The sequence below is a fragment of the Talpa occidentalis genome, unplaced genomic scaffold (assembly GCF_014898055.3).
Source record: "Talpa occidentalis isolate TD23 unplaced genomic scaffold, MPIMG_talOcc4v2.1 talOcc4.14, whole genome shotgun sequence".
Classification (NCBI taxonomy): domain Eukaryota; kingdom Metazoa; phylum Chordata; class Mammalia; order Eulipotyphla; family Talpidae; genus Talpa; species Talpa occidentalis.
In genome coordinates this window covers 10,031,097-10,051,585 of record NW_023601433.1, presented here as the reverse complement: position 1 = coordinate 10,051,585, position 20,489 = coordinate 10,031,097, and positions in this window count along the sequence as shown.

Genomic DNA, 20,489 nt, shown 5'->3' with positions numbered 1-20,489 from the left:
TCCCAATTACAGCTTGGGAGGACTCCATCGATATGCATCTGGTTTTCACTATTTTTTTTTTTTTAGCTAGAACAAATGAATATATTATCTTGGAGCAACAGGACAAGGGCAAGTGGGTGTTGGTGTCGCAGGTGATTGATATTCCACGCGTGCGTGGAGGTGTGGCAGGACTCTAAGGCTCATTTCCACCGAAGCAGACATGCGCGGCGGGCCTCTGAGATCTGTCTGTCAAACAGCAGCATGCTCTGCAAAAAATGTGGATTACTCATGCTCAGCCCGAGGGGCGCTGACAATTTAGAATGGCCCCTTAAATACCAATTACACTTCTATTTACAAAGCAAATTAAACCCACGTGAAAGACAACGATCACTGTGGTTACTCCGTCTACTTAGAAAGTGGTTCTTACTGTGTTTGGAAACTCATGGAGCAACCCTCCCCCATCAAACACACACACGCAGAATGTACAGCTTGTTGTCCTTTTTGAAAATTAATTTCAATTACCCTGAAATGCCCCACTTATTTGTTTTAGTAGGTAAATTTACTAGTCTTATTATTATTGAAATATGACTAGGTTTGCAAATCCATCGCTGGAATATCTGTTATCCATATCCAAATACCCATTACAAGTGAGACGTGTGCAGGTGGATTCTTTGTCACAGCGGAAATGGGGCAGCATTCCCTGTGCTCATGGAAAGGATTTGTTCCCGGTTCTGCATTTCATTCAGTTACTGAGGACAACAGATGTGTCAAAATCCAGAAGATGACCCATCACAGTTATGCTTAGATTGGCCAGTAAAATGTCTTCTAAAAAATAAAAATATAAAATAATGAATCAGGTACAATGAACATATTTTTATGAAAGATACAAAAAACTCATTGAATTGTAAGAAGAAACAGTCTGAGAGACATTTATTTTTTTATATTTAATTTTTTTTAATGAAGTGCCATTGTTTTAACATCCTTGTTAATATCTTGAGAAAGCAGAGGCACAGGTGACTGGGCTGGAAACAGACCTAAGGGGAGGGTGAGAACTCATCCGGACCTCATGGAGGGCTTTTCACAGATCTGGATAAAGAGTCTGTTATATTTCCTGTGTGTCTCATTTGTTTAGAGCATAAAGTTTTCTTTTTTGAAATTGTTCTAACTGAATAAGGCTAAATGAATACTGTAATTGAAATTATATTTTAAATCTTTGTCATGAGTTTTTAAAAAAAAAACTATTGCAAATTGTATCATTCCTGATCACATGGAACTTTGTGGGTGGTTTTAAATAAATTTTGTACTTCTATTTTGCAAAAAAAAAAAAAAAAAAAAAAAAAAAGAAAGAGTCTGGTTGGGATAAGATTTTCCTCCCTGGAATCCAGGGCTAGGCTGTTTGAGCCAGCCGGCGCCCCAATTGGTATGTTCTGGAAGGCTAATTGGACATTTGTATCCCCAGCTAGTGAAGTGTTTATTTGGGTTTACTTGCAGCAGCTCAGTGGCAAATTATGGCAGGTCTCTGTGATCAGTGTGAAAATCATGGAGGATTTCTCTGCCTTCCAACACCCCAGACCATGGCATTTGAAGCTTAGGTCCCACCTTGCTTTCTGTCTCCACATTTTGGTATTTTTCTGGGTAAAATGCAGTATAGATTTGTTTATCCAACATTCTGTCATCCAGAGATCTCCATTAACTTTTTCATCTACAGGCTTTTGCATCTACAATGTTCTTTGCCACTACTGGGATAATTGATGTCCATAATTATGACCCTGAAGTGATCCAGATGACCTTCAATCCAGGGAGGGCTCCATTATATTTGTAGGGATAGGAAGGAAGCTGCCTCTGGGGTCTTAAAAAAGGGTGATATTTTGAGCATCACTGCCCTATCTAGGGTGCATGCATACCAGCTGCAACTTAATAGAAAACAAAGTCCTCTCTGCTCACTTACCTTCTCTAGCAGATATGCATGCACCCGACACATGTTTCCTGAGTGTATATGCCAGCCAGGCACTCAGTAGATACCAAAGATGCAAGATGGATTAAATTCAGGTCGGTTCTCCAAGTGAGCCAGGGTGCAGAGACATGGCCCACTGGATCTCTGGTCGCTGCTAATCAGTGGTCAGGATTCACAGTGTGTTGCAGAGCAGTTACACTGGTGAAGGGAGTACTCAAAGGGATGATAAAGGCTGGAGCTGAGGTGAGTGGGGTGGAGCGTGAGGCTGAGGGGAGGTGATGAGCACCAGCCCAGGGTCAAGGCAGGATGAAAGTCTGCTGGGAGCTACTAGCTGTGCCAGGCTTCTGGGAGATGCTGGGTTAGAGGAAGATGCTGGAACATTGGAGGGGCAGTTCATGGAGTCTTTGTATCACATAACACCCCTGGCTTTAGTTTGAGCCTGTGGGATCATGTCAGTTTTGGGCCATGGGCTGGCATGGTCATGCTTCAAATTGGAGTTTCCTGTAACTTCTCTTCTGGGGCTTCAGAATTCCTCTGAAATGTTTTCCAAATACAGTCTTAAGTGACCCACCCCATGACCAGAACCCTGGCAGCAGGGTTCATGGCTGTTAGCTGGCCGGATGGTCTCCATCCTATTTGTGCTGGGAACCTCAACACAGCCTGGGGGACCTAGAAGTTGTTTAGAGATGGAGAAGTGATAAGGACCTGGCCTGGGGTGGTGGGAGCAGGCCAGGGGGAGATGCAATATTATGAGAACAAGAAGCCTGTAGGAGCAGCAGGGAATCTTACATAGACTCTCCTATGTTTGATTCTATTGCTTGGGCAATTGAGAGAGTCCTACTGTTTGACCCAAGGTTGGGGGCTCATGTATTACAGTGGCAAAGAGATGGTATTTTCCTTCCAGGGAAGGCAAAGAGAATTGCATCTGAGTACTGAGCCCTTCTGAGAAGAGTTTAGGCTCTCTCAGGGGTGAAAAGGAAGGAGATAAAGATTTTGCAGTGAGAAGGCTGTAAAAGAAAACAATTTCCCCAAACCAGCAAGAGGAACTGTATCTTTATGTGACCTCAGAGCTGGACCCCGAAGTCCCATTGGCAGAGAAATCCTAGAAGGGACTTTCTGTGTGTAGCTGAAAGAACTCAGCCTGCAGAGATCAGGGGCAATGTTGGTTTATTCCAGGGTGGCAGACAGGGAGATTTTGCAAGGCAAGGGCCATTCAGAGGGAAGGTGTTTGGTGTTTCCAGTTTCATCATTTGGCAAAAAGGAACAAAGGCAATGAGCCAATCAGTGGGTGACCTTGCTTGGACAGACTTTGCCTCCCAGCAATCTGAGCTACAAGATGGGCAGTTCAGGAGATGTAATAGTGAGTTTCCTGCCCAGATGGCAAATGGAAGTTTGTGATGTTTTTAATGTCATTGATGGAAACTGAAGAGACACAACTGTACAAGCATTTCAAATACTGTGAGCATTCCATGCAGTTAGACTAGGACTGGGTGGTTGATTGAATTCAGGGATGAAGGTGAGTCAAAGATAACACTTCGGTTTTTAGCTGAGTAAATGTCTAGGTGGAATCATACACCATAGGAGAAAAGGTGGGTGATGAGTTCAGTTGGAGGGCAGGAATGTGAGGTGCATAACAGACTCAGGTATCAAGGGCCAGTGTCACTTTGAAGTTACAAATGTCAGCTGGAGCTAGATGATTTTATCCTGGGTGAATAATCTCTATACCTCAGTTTACTCATCTGGAAAATCAATATGAAAGTAGTTGGTGGTTTTCACAGGTCGAATAATTCTTCAGCACTCTTCCTATTAAGAGGTTGGGTCTATTTCCCCTGTTTTTCAATCTGGTCAGGTTTGTGATTGCTTCTACCAATCAAGCATGGCAAAAAGGACAGTGTACATTGAGATGCTCAGTCATAAAGGGCAATGCTTCTCTGCACCCCTGCAGAGAAGACTTTTGAATCCCTGAGCCTCCAAAGAGGAACCCAACTACTCAGGGGTAGCCATATTGTGGGGAAGTCCAATGCGCATGGAGCACTTGTAGATGCTTTCTCTGGTTCACAGCTAGCATCAACTGACACATGTTTGTGAAGATGCTTCCAAGTTATTCAAGCCTCCCACTGTTGAGTTACCCTTAGCTGTCCAGTCTTCCAGTTATGGAGCAGAAACAACTTACCCTTACTGAATTCTCTGAATTTTGGATCAACAGACTAATACAATGATTACTTTTCCTACTGAACTCTGACATGATTCATTACACAGCAATAGAATATCAGTCTGGATCATCTCAGAAGCAGACACCAAGAGGATAAAATGTCAAGATGGTTTTCAGATGGAATATCTGAAAGAGAAACACAGAAGAAGGCAGGAAGTGCTTGCAGAGTCATCAGGCAATGTTGCATGCCCTCCCATAGTGAAGGAGAAAGGGAAGAGAGTAGGGGATTTTGGGTAGATCTGAAAAATTCTAAGGAAAGTTCAGCAAGGTTGTCTGGAAACCCTCAAGCTTAAGACCTTCTTTAGAGGGGGTTCCAGGTCTCCTAGTGTCAGATCTACCTTGGTATGCCTGCACCATTAAAAAGTATGGCCTCAATACCAAGTCTATGATGGATTTCAGGACCCAGCAACTGGGCTTTCTGTCAATTGCAGAGATCAGTGAGAAGCGTTTTCATGCCATTACAAACTAACTTGAATGAATATTATCTACCTTATTTCATTGTTTTGAGAATGAAATAATTATAAATGTATATATCATAAACATAATGCTTAGAGCATTACTTGATACATTGTAAGTGCTCAAAAATTTTATTACCAGTGATCATTTTGAGACAATGAGTGTGGATAAGATCATTGAGAAAAAGTGCTATAAAGGATCCATGCGTTTGGGATAAGACCATAAGCATATTAATATTGAAGAGAGACTTGGAAGAAGCATGAATAATAGCAATGCTAGCAATGTTTGTCTACTGAGAGTGTGTGGGCTGTGGTCGAGGAAGAGAGTAAGTTTTTGGCGCTCACAGTCCTACTTAGGCTCAAGATCATGCATATGTGTTGTCTGAAACAGCATGGCTGGTGTGGCTTCCATCACACAGTGTTGAGTGAACCAGAACAGAACCAGAGAAGAGAATACTTCAAGCACTGATGAAACCTGTGGTTTGGCTGGTAGAGTTCAGTAAGAGCACAATGCATGAGAAGGCAGAGACAGGTCTAACTATCAGCCCTGGGTCTCTAACAAGGTGGAGAACAGTTAAATTGGTGATTATGAAGGGGTCCAGGGAGAAAATAGTGATTTAGTCGACAAATAAGTGAAGGTGCTAGAAAAGCCACAAGTTATGGTCAAAAGATGAAACATAACTTCTTTGGAGTGGTGGTAAATTCTGGAGTGTAACCGAAGTGGAGGCTGGGTCAAGGTCATTGAGATCTGGACCAAGGTCACTGAGGTTGAGAAGATCAAAGACTGGTAAAGATAGAGCATTGCATTGTCACCTACGTGCACTCTGCATTTACCCACAGTGAAATCTGGACTCCTGACAAGAGAATGACACAGAAGATGGCAAAGTCTTCAATGAACGTGTAATAACCAGATGCGACGGCAATCACTAGCGTCTACGACCTCACAAGGGCAGTCTCGGTCTAAAAGCCAGACAGAGTGACATCTCGTCTCCGAGCCCTTCAAATATTCTTTGAGTTTTTATTGTCTCCATAAAAATCAGTGAGTCACTGTGAACAAAAGACTCTCTCCCAGCATTGTAATCTATGTCCGCTTGTCTCTCTGCCCCTTTCACTGAGAAATGCCAGTTTAGGTTATAATGAAAAAACTGACTCATGATTATCCTCTCTTTTCTGAGCTGAGCCAAGGGGGGAAGCAAGGCTGTGGTGAAATTCTATGGTTCAACCAGAAGAGGCATATTCTGGAAGCCTGATAGTTTCTGGTGCTTAGAGAGATCGCTGTGGTCACTTCTATACCTCTGTCTTAACTTTTTTTTAAAAGATTTATTTATTTATGCATACAAGAGCTAGGGTACAGGCCAGAGGTACAGGGGGTGAGAGGATTCACCAGAGACAGACTTGGGAGCAGAACAGGCAGACTGACTGAAATATACTGCTGAGGGGAGCAGCAGGGGAGACAGGAGTGGTCTGCTGTGCCATGTGGGTAGCTCCCTGGCCAGCTGGGGATTCAACACGTGCTGCAGAGGCTGCAGACAGCTTCATAGTGCTGTGCTTAACCCCTTGCACCACTAGGGAGGCCCCTTAACTTTGTGTTTCTGAATAAAGAAGGTCTTGATATTTATCTGAAGGACTACAGCTTATTAGATTAACTGTAAGTTTTCATTTAGGTTTTACTCATAGGATAAAATTAAAAACACAAACTGGTGTCAGACTCCAGTCAGCAGCTCCTCAGATCAAAGTTGCTCTAGTTCTTCAAGGACCCATGAACGTTTGTGGAGGACACTGAGCAGGTGAATGGGAGACACCCAACTGCAGCCATACTCCAGGTGGACTGGGAGGCTGAGTGCCTGGTGCCTGGGGTGTCTATGGAGAAGACTTTGCAGTAATGGCGGCGTGGTGAGGACAGGGCTTGGGATGATTCAAGATACCCCTTTGGGTCAAAACTCTGATTAAAGAGGTCATCTTTGCTCCCCAGGGCTGTAGGCTTCTGTGTTTTGTGTTTTTATTCCTTTCTTTTTGTGATTTTCGTTTCTTTTGTTTTTGTTGTCACCACCACTGTTGCCACAGAACATGCTGGTGGTTGGATTTTTTAAGAACAGAAAAAAGAAAACAGGAAGAGAATTTTTGCCTTCTTCCCCAATTTGTCTGCTAGTATTTACTTTCATCTTCAGATAGCCACTGTCTGTGTTCTTCCAGCTTCTCTAGCTGCTCTTAGTGTGGACCAAGGTCATGTCCCTCTACCCGGGACCAAAACTCCACCTTTGCAACTTGATGGCCATTATTTCAGGATCAATATTAATGCTTATTGTTTGAATCATTCACTCTATAATTTTAACTAGAAAATTCTTTTATTTTCCCATAATTTTTAAATACATTTATTTATTTATACATACAAGAACTGGGGTACAGGTCAGAGGTGTTGGGGTGGGGTGAGAGGATTCATCAGGGAACAGAACAGGCAGATTGACTGAAATACACTGCTGAGGGGAGCAGTGGCCGAGCCAGGAGAGATCTGCTGCGCCATGTGGGTAGCTCCCTGGCTGGGAATTGAACTTGTGCTGCAGAGGCTGCAGACAGCTTCATAGGTTGTGTCTTAACCCCTTGTGCCACCAGGAAGGCCCTTCCCATAATTTTTTTTTTTTTATCTTAAAGACACCTGTACTTAGAATTAGTATTTTTTTTAATCTAGCTTCAGAATCAGAAAATAATTCCCTATTAAAGATAAGGGAGTATAAGCCAAAACCTTGGCAAATAGGATAGGCAGGTGAAAATCAGGCCTGGATCCAATCTGGAGTAGATAACAAAGCTACAAGGGCCAGGGTCCCACACAGGCTGCCCATTTTGAAGAAAGCCAAAGAAAAGCCACCTATGCTTTGGCCTCATCATCCACTTGTCCTTCAAATAGCTCAATAGAAAGATTAGCATAGTCTCACAATTACTCTGGGGTCTACTTGGATTTTTATAAGAAGAAATGCAGTTGGTTTGTTACTGGAGAATAGAATGACTCAAGGTAATCTCAATGCAAATGTATTTTGCTTAATGAATGCTGCTGAAAACTGGGACAGGAGGTAGGGGAGAAAAAGAGACAAGTGGGAAAGACATAAATTACAAACTCTGCAAGTTTTTCATAAAGAATTAACCTTTCCCTGGGCTCTTTTACATTGCTTTGGAATCCACTGAATTTTCTAATTTCCAATAAACCGTTCTTTTAGGTATACTGTTCATTTCTTCTTAATTTATAGAAATGCACAGATTTCCTTTGGTGACAAAGCCATTCAAAAGAACATGATTTAACATTTATTTAATGTTAACATTTATTTATTTATGTGATTTTTTTTAAATTGAAAAACCCCCTTTATCGATCAGTATTTAACATTTCGTGTTTACTTAGTTCTGATGATAATTTGAGTTCCTCACTATATAATTGTAGTTTCACTGAAATCCCAGTGTATGCTATTTAGAGAACAAGGAAATTATTTGGGAGAAGACAAAAGCAATGGGGGAATCCTGTCCACAGTCACTGAGAAGATTTGATTCATTCTGGGAATGCTGAAAGGTCTGGAATAGCTTTGAACAGGATCCACTGGGGAAGTAATGGGGAAGACACTAGAATTTCCAGTCAGGAGATCCAGCTTCTCTTCCTGAATTTACTAATAATCAGTTTAATAAATTTGAAAAATTAAAAAAATCTCCCTGGGGGTACAAAATAGGGGGAGCAATCATATATGGAGGCTCATCTACTTCTGAGGGTTAAAGAATCGAATTTGCAGATACCTTAGTTGTCTTATCTTCTGCAAATCCAATGGAGTGCGTTTGTACATCAGCTAGAGGAGCGCTGAAATCTACAACTCATTAAACATGGCAGCGAATGGAATTTTACCTGAATAATTTGAAAAGATAGATTTGGGGGCCCTGGCCAAAGCTTACTAAATTATACTCTCTGGTGGAAGGGCCTCAGTGTTTTTGTTACAAAAGTGTCCCAGGTGATTGTGATGCAACAGGTGAAGGGACTTGAGTTTGGGCATCTCTGGTTTCAGAGACCTCCAAGGGTGCTGACACCCTCTGACCCTCACCAATATGTATTAAAATACCTCCTCCTTGTCCAGATTGCACGCAAACGATGGTATACTAAAATGAAGAAAATCCCAATTTTAAGAGTCACAATTTAAAAAAGCGCAGACATAAACTATACAAAATTTTAAATGAGTCCACTCGATCATTCAGCTCCTTCTACAAATAATTTTAAAAACACTGAACTAACAAGGTAAGAAGATAACTTCAGTGGAGTAAAATAAATGAAATCCCTATCATTTTGTCAAGATCCCAATTTCAAAGCTTGTAAACTTAGAATGTATTGGGGGTATTCAAAGAAGGCAAAGAATCCTTGGGGACAACTGTCAAAGGCAATGAACTTATCTGGTGTGACTCCAGGACACCAAATAATGATCTTTTTCCAGAACTACAGAAGAAAGACAACTTATTTTGTTCTCGTTTCACATTCTCTTACCCAATTGCCCTTTTATTCAAGAACCATGTGAGATTACAATTGCTTTTATGCCCACCATTCATATTAGCCTTTGTGTAAAGTTGGGAGTGTGCCTGGTTGAAATGAGGAAGCATTCATTGGCACACATGTGTTTTGAAGTCAATGTTAATTATGGGTTTTGTAACAAGTATCCAAGAATGTGGGAGTTCAGGCTCTAGGGATGCAGTTTAGGGACCCCCTGGGAACAGTTAGGGGTGGTGCTGAAGGAGACGGTCTCCTTTCGGCTATTGGGTAGACATGTAGAAGACTCAGTCTAGTCTTTGCCCAGGAGCATGGAGACCTGGACCTATTGACTGAGCTCTGTTTCTCTCTCTCTCTTTCTCATCTATTTTTATCATTCATAGGTATTCTAAAATGATGAAAAAAAATGACTTGCTCTTGCCAGATAGAATTACCTGCAGGAATGAGGTGAAAATAATAATAATAATAATAATAATAATAATAATGATGATGATGATGATGATGATGATGATGAAAACAAAACTAAACATCACATGGAAAAATTTCCTATGTGTCTCTTTAATTGAGATACATCCTATAGGGTAAGGTAGAATTTCCACATGGTTTATAGCCAGACTAAGCATGGTTCTGAACAAAATGCAAGGAGAAACACAAAAAGATATAGTAAGTGTAACAACAAAATCAGTTAAAAATAAAAATAAAAGCAAGGGAAAATACTGATGAATAAATCCTCTGTCATCTCTGATCTCAATAAAATGTCTATGGACTTGGTGAGCACTTCTTCTATTTGTAAGGTTGAAATGACCCTTCATTGTATTATTTTTGGTGCCAAAGCTGAGGTTATTTTCTCCAGCTCAACATCTGTGGCTACTACTCCTATGAAGTAATGGGACAATAAAAATCCCATAAAAGTCATGAAAACAAAGTATTAAAAATCTGACTGATGAATATTAGTTTTATAACTCTAACAATAGGTCGGGTAACTGATCTCTACCAGTTTTGATAGAGCAGATTCAAAATGCCAGAAGTGAAACCGATGTGGTCAAGTATCAGAGTTGAGGATGTTTGCCTCTGCCTGCACACGAAACAACTTTGATGTGGCTTAAGATGTGTTTTGTATTTCAAACAGCCCGCAGAAGGGAAACCAGCAAGGCATCAAATTATTTACCCTTCCCAGGCAAATATTTTAAAAGCTCTACTCCAGCTCCATTTCCTAAAGCCACCTGTCACCTAAAGCACATGTAATAAGGCCCAGATGCTGAACCCCAACCTGCGAACCCCGTGACTCGGAGAGAAAATATTTCACTCATTCCTCAGCACATCCTTAATTCGTTTGGAGCTAAACTTTCAGGCCATATTTTCTGCTTAAACTTAATAACTCAGCTTTGACATTCCTTCTCAGTGACCCCAAAGTTCCGTTTGGCTGCCTCCACACCTGCTTCCAAATGCATTAGAAGCACTCAGGACTTTTTTTTTGTTAAGTATCAGTTTTGTTTTCTTTGCTCAGCCTTGAGGCCATCCTTTGAAAGCATGGAAGTAGAGGATTGCAGCTTCTATTCCATCTTGAATTTTATTAGTCTCTTTGGCGTCTCCACATTCAAGTTTTTGTTGTTGTTTTAGAGATCAAAATATGTTGGTTTATAAGATTCTTGAAATTTTATGCAACCTCCAATTTCAAATCTTGCCTTTGGAAGATAATGGGTAAAGATTCCTATAATCCCTTAAGGTTAGCTAATTCATGTAAATGAATTTGTGAGATTACACCTAAATTTTGTGAATTTCTCTGTGATAGTAAAAAAAAAATGTGGCCATTTGAGGAGGGCTGTCCTAGGCATTTAAATCACAGCAGATACTCTTCAAAACATTAATGACTGATCTAAGAAAATGTAAAGTGAAAACTTTAAAGGGAAGCTTTTTAATGGGGTGAAATTTGTTGTAACTTAGAAGAAATTGCAGCTCTGTTGAAAAAGACCTATATCCATCTTCAGTCAAAAGGGGTTGCAGTTAACATTGCAGTAAGAACTGGCTAAAATTACCTCTCCTACAAGATCATTCTCCCACATTTATCTATTTTTAACACTAAGTGTCTTTCTCACATTAATGAAATTACCAATCAAAACAAGTTCTACATGGGAGGAAATGTGTTGCTTGTGGAATGTGTGTGTGTGTGTGTGTGTGAGAGAGAGAGAGAGAGAGAGAGAGAGAGCGATCACTGTAAATAAATGACTATGCTTATGATAGATACACAATTAGGTCATTTTAAGTCCTCTGATGACCTTCTAAATGATAGGATTTTTCTGAGGACATCTCAGCTGTGAATGTCCCTTTTGGTGTGCAACAATGCATTGGCGGCGACCTGTGAGCTCCAGATCTCTGAGAGGGTTTGGGAAACACAGTTAACACAAATTCCCATGTTTAGCAATTATAAAGGCAGGCCTTCAAATTTTTTGGCATGGGAGATAAAGAGGTTAAAAGAGTCTTTTCCACATACAACCTGTTTTGAGCTGCATTATTCTCTCAGCCTGGGGTAGGCACATGCAGAGGCCTTGAGACTGGCCCTATCATATTTCCCTCTAACTCCAGATAACACCAATAAACCCTTAATCACACAAGAAATCACTCAACTTTTACTGCTCCTTCTGCTCCTTGACCTGCCACGAGCCCATTTCATTTCCCATGGTCTGGCCTCTTGGCCCCGTCCTTTCTAAGCCCCATCACCTGGCCATCAAGCCACTTCCAGCTCCTGGATCCTGTCTGGTTTCTGGTTTCTCCCAGGTTACCCAGAGTTTACAGAGGGGCCGTGCTGCCTCTGGTCCTTTTCTACCCCTGGAATTGCTGTCTCCCTCCTACACCTACCCCCACTCCGGACCCCAAAGCATGAAATCTTTCTCTAGTGCTGGGTCTGTTCTCCTAGCTACTAGAGGCCTTGATTACTTCAGAAACACTTATATTTTGTCTTTCCCATGAGAGAAACGAGACATTTCTTCCTATTCCAAGGAACAGACTTAAAATAATGCCTCTCTTGACAATTTTGCATTTTATCTGCCACCCCCCAGCCCAATGGATTACAAGACTAGGGACATCTACTGACAAGTCCAATGCCACCAACTGCAATATTTATGAAACAAAATAAATATGTAATTTCTAACCTGAAAGTTAGCATCAAACCCTTAACAATTTTCATCTCAACTTCAACATGCCCCAAGTTACTGCTCCTTCATCCTTCCTTTCTCTTGTCATCATCTAATGTTGAGCTGACCCCTTTTCTGGTGCTTCTGCTCATGGCATCAATATTCTTCCCTCATCAGGTTGTTAACTAAGAGGGTATTTAATTCTCTTCAATGCTAGAGACAGTCACCCAGAGTCAAGGGATCGTGGCTTTGAATCAGTGCTGTGACCTAGATTTGTGAACTACCAAGGTGATCCCCTGGTAGGATCTGTCAACAGAGTAGCCATTTCTATGTTTGTTGCAAGGATTGGTGAGATTATGTAAAACACCTTATAGAGCATTGGCAAATCGGGAATGCTCAACAAATGTCGTTTATTAGTTTTATTATTATCAGTCATTAAGATTACTAGAAACCTTCAAAATCTTGTCTCATTGCTTTTCTTTACTAGTGAGGGTTAAGCCAGAATATAGAACCTCTGGAATATATATTTGATGTTGGGCAATTGTGGGACCTGGTTAACCGTATCTGTAAGGCTGTCACCTTCATATTGATGCTGGAATTTCTAATCCCCAAGGTGTGCAGTCAGGAGGGGAAATGGAGGGACAAAGCCACAAGTACAAGCTGTAGGCTAGGAGGAGGAAACGAACCCTGTCAGTTCTTGCTGCCCCTGATGTTGGTGGACCTACAGAAACTGGTACCCTGATTAACAGGGAGTTAAACACGTGATTCCCATGCAGGAGCAGAGAAACCGAGGGAAGATCTGGGGACATGAAGAAGTTACAGCCCAGTAGATGCTTCACATGAAGGAGGTGAGTCATCAAATCAACTTGAGGTGTGGCTTCCCTTGTAGCCTCCAAATCTGCAGCAGGGTCTTGTGTGGTCCATCCAATCCAGAGCCCACAAGAAAAGGGATTCTGGGAGACACAGGTCGACCTGGGCTGGTGGATCCATTACAAAGTTGCCATGCCTCCTTCCCAAAATGTTGTCTCCATGTCATTTCCCAGTTTCCATGAGAACATCAGTCCTAATGAGGTTCTTCAGCTATGAGACTGAAAGTTAGGTAGGTAGGGCCCTATGCCTCCAAAGGGTCTAGGGGAGAATCATGGAGAAGTCTCTTGCAGCATCTGTTGGCTTCAGTTTTCCTTTAGCTCATGGAAGCCTCACTTAATCTCTGACTGTCTCTGCATAGCTCTTTCTTCCTCTTTGTCCCAAATCTCCTTCTGCTTTTCCCTTAGAAGCAAACTACCATTGGATTAAGGGCTCACCTGGATAATCCCAGATGATTTTAAGTCCCTTAAGTAAATGACATCTACAAAGACCCTTTTCCCAAATACAGTTACGTTCAGAAGTTCTAAGGTCTAGGACATGGACCTATCTTTTTAGGGATGCATCTTTCAACCTAATACACCTCCCAAAAACAATGATACAAGAAGTCACAGCTTTCAGACTATATTAGGTCCAGAAATGGCCTGGGGTGACTTTGACCCCATTCTCTGGGGTATTCATATGCTAGTCCAGCCCAGAATTAGCATGCATTGGGGCTCCAGGACTCCACATGGGCCCCAACTGCAACAAATGTGGCTCATTGAGAAAATGGCTGGTTATGAGCTGCCTCACCTCCTGACCTAGCTTCCAGAAACTACCTTTTTCTAGACAAATTCTCTTCCTGAAGTCCACATTTGCCCCTCCTCACTAATTAGGTATCTGAGAATAGACTTATAGTATCCTGACCCCTTGAATAAAAGGTAAATGAGAGACAGCAATGGCTTAATGTGTTTATTCCCTTCCACAGAGAGTTCCTTTTCAGTGAGCCTCTTTATGCCTTAATTTACAATCTGATGACAGACATATTTTCTATGGAGTGAGCACAGGGATGGTTATTGGTACTTTTCAAGTCCCTACACAAAGGGCACTTTCCACATTGCCATGCGTGAGCTAAGCACAGAGTAGATTAAGGCGATAGGAAAGCAAATTTGAAGGTGTGAACTTATAGGACGATTGACCGGGACTGCTCCTCAGCCATCATGGCTGCTCTGAGGCCTTAAGAAAGAGCAAGGTGACTTCTCCATAAAATGCAGGGAATAAGACTTAACTACCCATGTGGATATAAGGATTAATTGTTGATGATGATGATGATGATGATGATGATGATGATATTGCAAAATCAATCAATACCTGCCCAGGAGTTACATAAAGTGTATTAAAGTACACTTGATTCAAGAGGGGCAAACAAGAAACTGTGCTATTAGCTGAATACCTCATAGTCAGCTGCACTCTTAAGACTCAACTCTTGGGCCTCCCTGGTGGTGCAGAGGTTGAGCGCTGGGCTGTGAAGCTGCCCACAGCCTCTGCAGCACCAGTTCAATCCCTGGCTGCCGGCGAAGGTCCCACATGGCGCACAGATCTCTCCTGCTGTGCCCGCTGCTCCCCTCAGCAGTGTACTTCGGTCCCTCTGCCTGTTCTGCTCCCCACTCTGGCTCTGGTGAATTCTCTCACCCTCCCGCGCTTCTGACTGTACCCAGTGCTTGTATAAATAAATAAATAAATAAATGTTTTTTAAAAAAAGACTCAACTCTTAACTGCTTTTTTTTGCGGGGTGGAGGTTAAATAAATTTTTATTTTTATTTTTTTATTTTAAATTTTTTACATCATTGTTCATTTTTTTACTAGTATTTATTTATTTATTTTAATTTTTACATCATTTTTCATTTTCATTTTTATTTTGGTTATATTCCCTATACAATTCCCACTCCCTTTTTCTGCTTTTAATTAATACACATTCTCTCTTTGCCTTTTATTTATCAGTAATTGTTCAACATGGAGCACCAGTTGGCTGGCGAATACCAGAGAACTTGTAATCATCTTTAGCCTCTGAAGTTGGCTCAGGAGTAAGAAAAGAGCTCTCTAATCTCCTGAGCATTTTATCCTGCTTGAGGAGGGAAACCCGAGTAGGTAGAATCCAGACACACCTCCACTCCATCTCCTTGTCTTCTCTGCATGTAAATGTGCTTTCTCAGAGCTTCCTGCACAGATGTGGTCACCAGGGCGGGCACCTGGTGTTAATGGAAGTAGCTAGAGGAAGAGTCACGCTCTGATGACAAGAGGGTTTGGTTTCACATCTGGTTTCATTTCTAGCCTGTGGGATGTTGCTCAGAAGTTTCGTATACTTGCTGGAAAACAGTATCTCTCGTCTCTGTAGGCTACACTATACTTCATGTGGCACTTTGTAGGGCCATAAACATGAGCTAGAGGGGGCTTCATGGACCACAGGGCCAACAGGATCCAGAGGGCAGGTGGAGAGGGAGGACTGGCAGACCTGGGCTGGCATCACTCAGCGGTCTCTGGCCCTTCCACTCGGCTGTTTTCATTACAAATTCAGCTCTGCACTCACAGTCACCCATTGACCTCATGTTCACCACAAGAGCTCTGGCATCCTTCCTCCTCTCTCCTTTGGTCTTTTCCTTTCACATATATTTTCTGATCTATAATCTATACTAATTGAAGACCTGGTTTCAAATTCAGTTTAATTGCTTATTTCTTCTGAGATCTACATCATGTTATTTTACTTATCCGAGCCTCAAATTTTTTTATTGGCAAAGGAAAAGAACCACTTCCTTGGGTGTACACAAATGATGTGGTCAAATAAAGTAGCTTCTGTGGGAGCTCATGGTAACTCGTAAGTGTTTCCTAAATGTGAGTGAAAGCTACATGGCTGTGTGTGGTGATTAGGCAGGTGGGTGTGCTGCAGCATTCTGAGAACAGACAGAAAGCAATGTGTCAGGTGGACTGGGGAGCTAGCATAGACTGAGACCTTGAAAAATATCCAGAATCACACCCATTTCATACATGAAGACAGAGAGACTAGGCAGGCCACACTTCATTTCCTATCTTCATTTTTGTTTTTTTGTTTTTGTTTTTGTTTTATTTTGCTTTTTTTTGATTTATTTATTTTTATACAAGAACTGGGGTACAGGCCAGATGTGCAGGAGGGTGAGAGGATTCACCGGAGACAGAGCGGGGAACAGAACAGGCAGACTGACGAAATACACTGCTGAGGGGAGCAGCGGGCGAGACAGGAGAGGTCTGCCGCACCATGTGGGATTCTCGCCAGCCGGCCTGGATTGAATCCGCGCTGCAGAGGCTGCAGACAACTTCACAGTGCGGCACTCAACCGCCTGCGCCACCAGGGAGGCCTCTATCTTCATTTTTGAACATCATTGATTGTCACTGCGAAGAATTCAGGCTTTATTTATTGTGTCAGCCTCCTCTCCACTCCAGCACTACCTAGCTGTCAACCCCCGAGAGCTGCCTGACTATTCATTCCTCTGTTGCCAGAGTCGTGGGCAGTGCTGGAATGCCACCAGCCCCAATGGAGAAGTGTCCAGTGATCATCTGCCCATGTCTCGCTTGGCTTCTAGTTCGGGCTTCTTGATGGTTGAACTCCATCTTCTCGTTTCAGGGGTGATCCATGTACCCCAGGCAAGTCCTTCTGAGTTGCCTCTTTTTTCTTTTAGGCCTTGGGAATCCTTCTGTGAGTAAAATGTGTCACAGAGGCCTGGCTACCATTTCATATATTCTTCTAGGAAATAAGTAGCAACAGAAGGTTGCTAATAGGTAAGAAGCCACCTATGTGGAAGATTTGAGAGGAGTGAGCTCCGTGAGGTCAGCGTTTGGGCTGTAGTGTCTGTGACTGTATTTAAATGATGAGTGACTGGTTGGCCCATGGGAGACCTTTGATTATGTCTGTTGAATGAATGACTTCTTTAGAATACTGATAAACTTGTAGCACAACTGTAAGATAATTGTTGAAATAACACATTGTTGGTTCCTCAATACTCTGCAAGAGAGGGATGAGGGCAGTAAGATGACAAGAGGACTCAGCATGCTTTCATCTGTCACTGGAAATCAGAATACCAGGCTGGGCAGTTTCCATGCATATGGGGGAGTGGTGAGGGAGCAACTGCAGCTGCAGTGGGAAGGAGCAGGCCATCATTGAAACCATAAATATGCCACAGGCCCACGCTGGGATGCTGACAGATGCCCTCCCCGCAAGGCCCAGATGGGAGGGACTCGCCAAGTCCAGATTTTAAATTAGATTCACCTGAGCCCAGTCAGGGACCTGTCATCCTTCCGATGGAAAAGAAGAGGGGAGGGAGAGAAAAGGAAGAAAAGCTTTGTAGCTGAGCCTACCTGACTTTCCTCAGTGGGAGACACGTGAATACTGTTTCATGTCAAGGAGAGGTAGTTAAAATGCAGACTGCTCAATCCTGGTCTCAGAATTCGAGAGGTGTGGTTCATGCCGGTAGACCACTCATCTTCCCTTCCTTTGATCTATCACTTGATGTGGAGAAAGGCTTTTATGTGTGATTCTATATAATGGGTAATTTAGTCCATCCCATTATGGAAAAGCAGTAAGTCCAGTTCTAGTACATTTGCTTCAGTTATTCTTTTAAGTACCTAGTAATATATGATTCGCATATGCTTTAAGTAGCCTGAACAATTTTTCTCAGTTGTTTATAATATAATTTGGGGTTTCCTTCCAGACAGTTTAAAGCTAGTAAGTTACAAGTTAAAAGAAATAAAATAAGGATAAAGGCATGTACTCTGTCAATGTGCACATTTGCGTGAGAAGTTGATGCCTGGGGAATAAACTGGCACATGGACCAAATACGACTTGCTCACTGGAATAAATACATCATCATGCATGCTATTTTTCAGATCCAATTCTGGCTTTTTTGTGAAATGACCCATATTTAAAAAAAATACCTATCCTTTGCTCAAAGTCAGAATTGTGTTTCTGAATTAGCTTTCCCCACTGGTCAAATGAAAGTCCTAAAGTAGTTTATAGGGAGTCAGCCACAAAAACCTGGATTTCAGGCTCATCTGACTGAAGTTACTACCTATAATAAAGTTCAAGTTCATCAAGTTCAGGTGAAGCACTGAAAAACAAGACTAGTAACCCTAGATTCACAAACCACACGTCTCTTCTTTATTTTAAATGATTTGAAAAGTGTCAAGGTTGGAGAAAAAGACTTCCTTCATGTATCCATTTCTCAGAGGAAATTCTATACAGACTGATATTTCTCTAAGAAAGAATATACTTTAAATAATAACTGGCTAAATTGTCTTTTAAAATGTCATTTAAAAGGCTTTGAAATAGATACGATGTGCCCTTGACCTTTTCTTGCAGAGGGCTTAAAGAAGTGAAGAATGAAAAAGAACAATAACTTCCTAATTTTTGTTTTGTTTGAAGAAGCTTGGAGGGAAAAGGCGGGGGGATTTCTACAATCTCATGGGGTGAAGGATGTTTGGATTTTATACCTTACTGGGAAAATGGCATGGGAATGTTCCTAATTCTGTGTCCTATGGGTTTCTTATTCCAGAGCAGAGCTTTATCCAAAGAGATAATGTATGACCCACCTGACAGGGCACTGGAATGAGAGTGTTTGTTAACAGCCCAAGTTGGGACAAACTGAGGACATATGTGCAGGTATAAAAAGCTTTCTGGCACACCAGAGGCAAGAGAAAACCCTATCTACTAAGGAGAGATATCATAAAGCTAGAACACCATCTATTCTGCTTCAATTCTGAAAGCATTATCTCACACAGCAAATTATTTCAAACTTCCCCATATATCTCCTTCCTCAATGAGGGAAAATAAACACTTTGAATCATTTTCAACTCTTTACAATGTACTGTACTGTGCTTCGGAGTCTACATAGTACCATGAAAAGACTAGTAACATCGCAGCATATTTAAGACAAGTACATATTTTTCTTAAAGTTCCTCCCTCCTCCCACCCTAGGAAGGCAACCATAGTATGGATGTCCTTATTTCCAGAGAGGGAAGGCAAAGGGCTGAAGCTTGTCAAAGCAATGGCGCTCAGTGCCCCACAGAGAAGGAGGAAATGGTTGTTTTGAGATGGGAAAGGGCTCAGATCTGTCTGAGTAGTAGAAGGAGTTGAAGCAGTCAAGAACTTTGAACCACTCAATGGCCACCCTATGGGAACTACTCAATGACATCTCTCAGAAAGAAGTAAAGTCATTCCTTCTAACAAATCAGGCCTTAGAACACTGGGGCTCCCTGCCTCAGTAACATCTCTAGGTCTACACTTACTCTGGAGCTGACAAAGGTAGATTGCAGGGTATCTTGCAGGCTTTAGTCAGGTGATGTTAGTGGTGCACAAAATAGTTTCAGAGAGTAGAGAGCTTCCTCTCAGTCAATGCAACCAAGTTTCATGAATTCTAAAGTAAACCTGAGAGAGGAAATATGACCCAAATAATGGAAGAATTACTTGCTAGCCCAGTCAGAGAGGGGATAGAGTCGTTTTTTAGATCCACAAAGTCTTTCATGTTTCTCCTTTCCAAAAATGTAGCTTTTCTCTTGAGTATGGGTTCTACTCACTACTTCACTTCCAGTGAATAGACTATGGAAGAAGTAGGTTAGGTTATAAATGGACATCTTGGATGTATGTATGTATCTATCAATCATCTGTATCTATCTATCTGTCTATCTATCTATCTATCTATCTATCTATCTATCTATCTATCTATCTCTCCATCTCCTTCTCTCTAATTGCTCATTGGGATGAAAGCTGCCATATTTTATCGATATGTGAACAGAAGTTCTTGGCTTGTCACCAGTGAGACCTGTGATGGTATCTGCCTATAAGCACTCAATTACCTATACTCTCATTAAGCTACACCCCATCACCTTCTCTTCATGCTATTAATTAAAAATGAGTCACTATGTCTAGCCCTAGGAGAGAATTTTACAGAGGGTGTGTATACCAGGAGGTGGGACCATTGGGGCCATCTTATAGGTCACCACAAGGGCCAATTTAACTTTAAAACTATTTTAAGGATGAGGCCAAATTTTTCCTTCTGCAGAGGTGTTTTGCTCTAGAAGTGAAGAGAATTTTTTGAGGAGATATCCTGGTACAAAGTTTTATGTAATTCCAGAAAATTTCAAAATGGAAAGCAAACCCCTGGTTCCTTGTAGGATCACAGTATCTTCTGGATGACGTCTGGAGAGCAGTACTCACAGCCAATGTGAGTCATTCCTTCTAACAAACCAGGCCTTATAAAATGTCTCATTCCAGAGCCTCATAAGCCCAGTCAGACCCAGAGTTAAGCTTCTCCATGTTGACCGCAGAATCAGAACTTTGACTTGGGGCTGTGGCTTTTGGCTTCCTTTCCACATTGATAAGATTGTT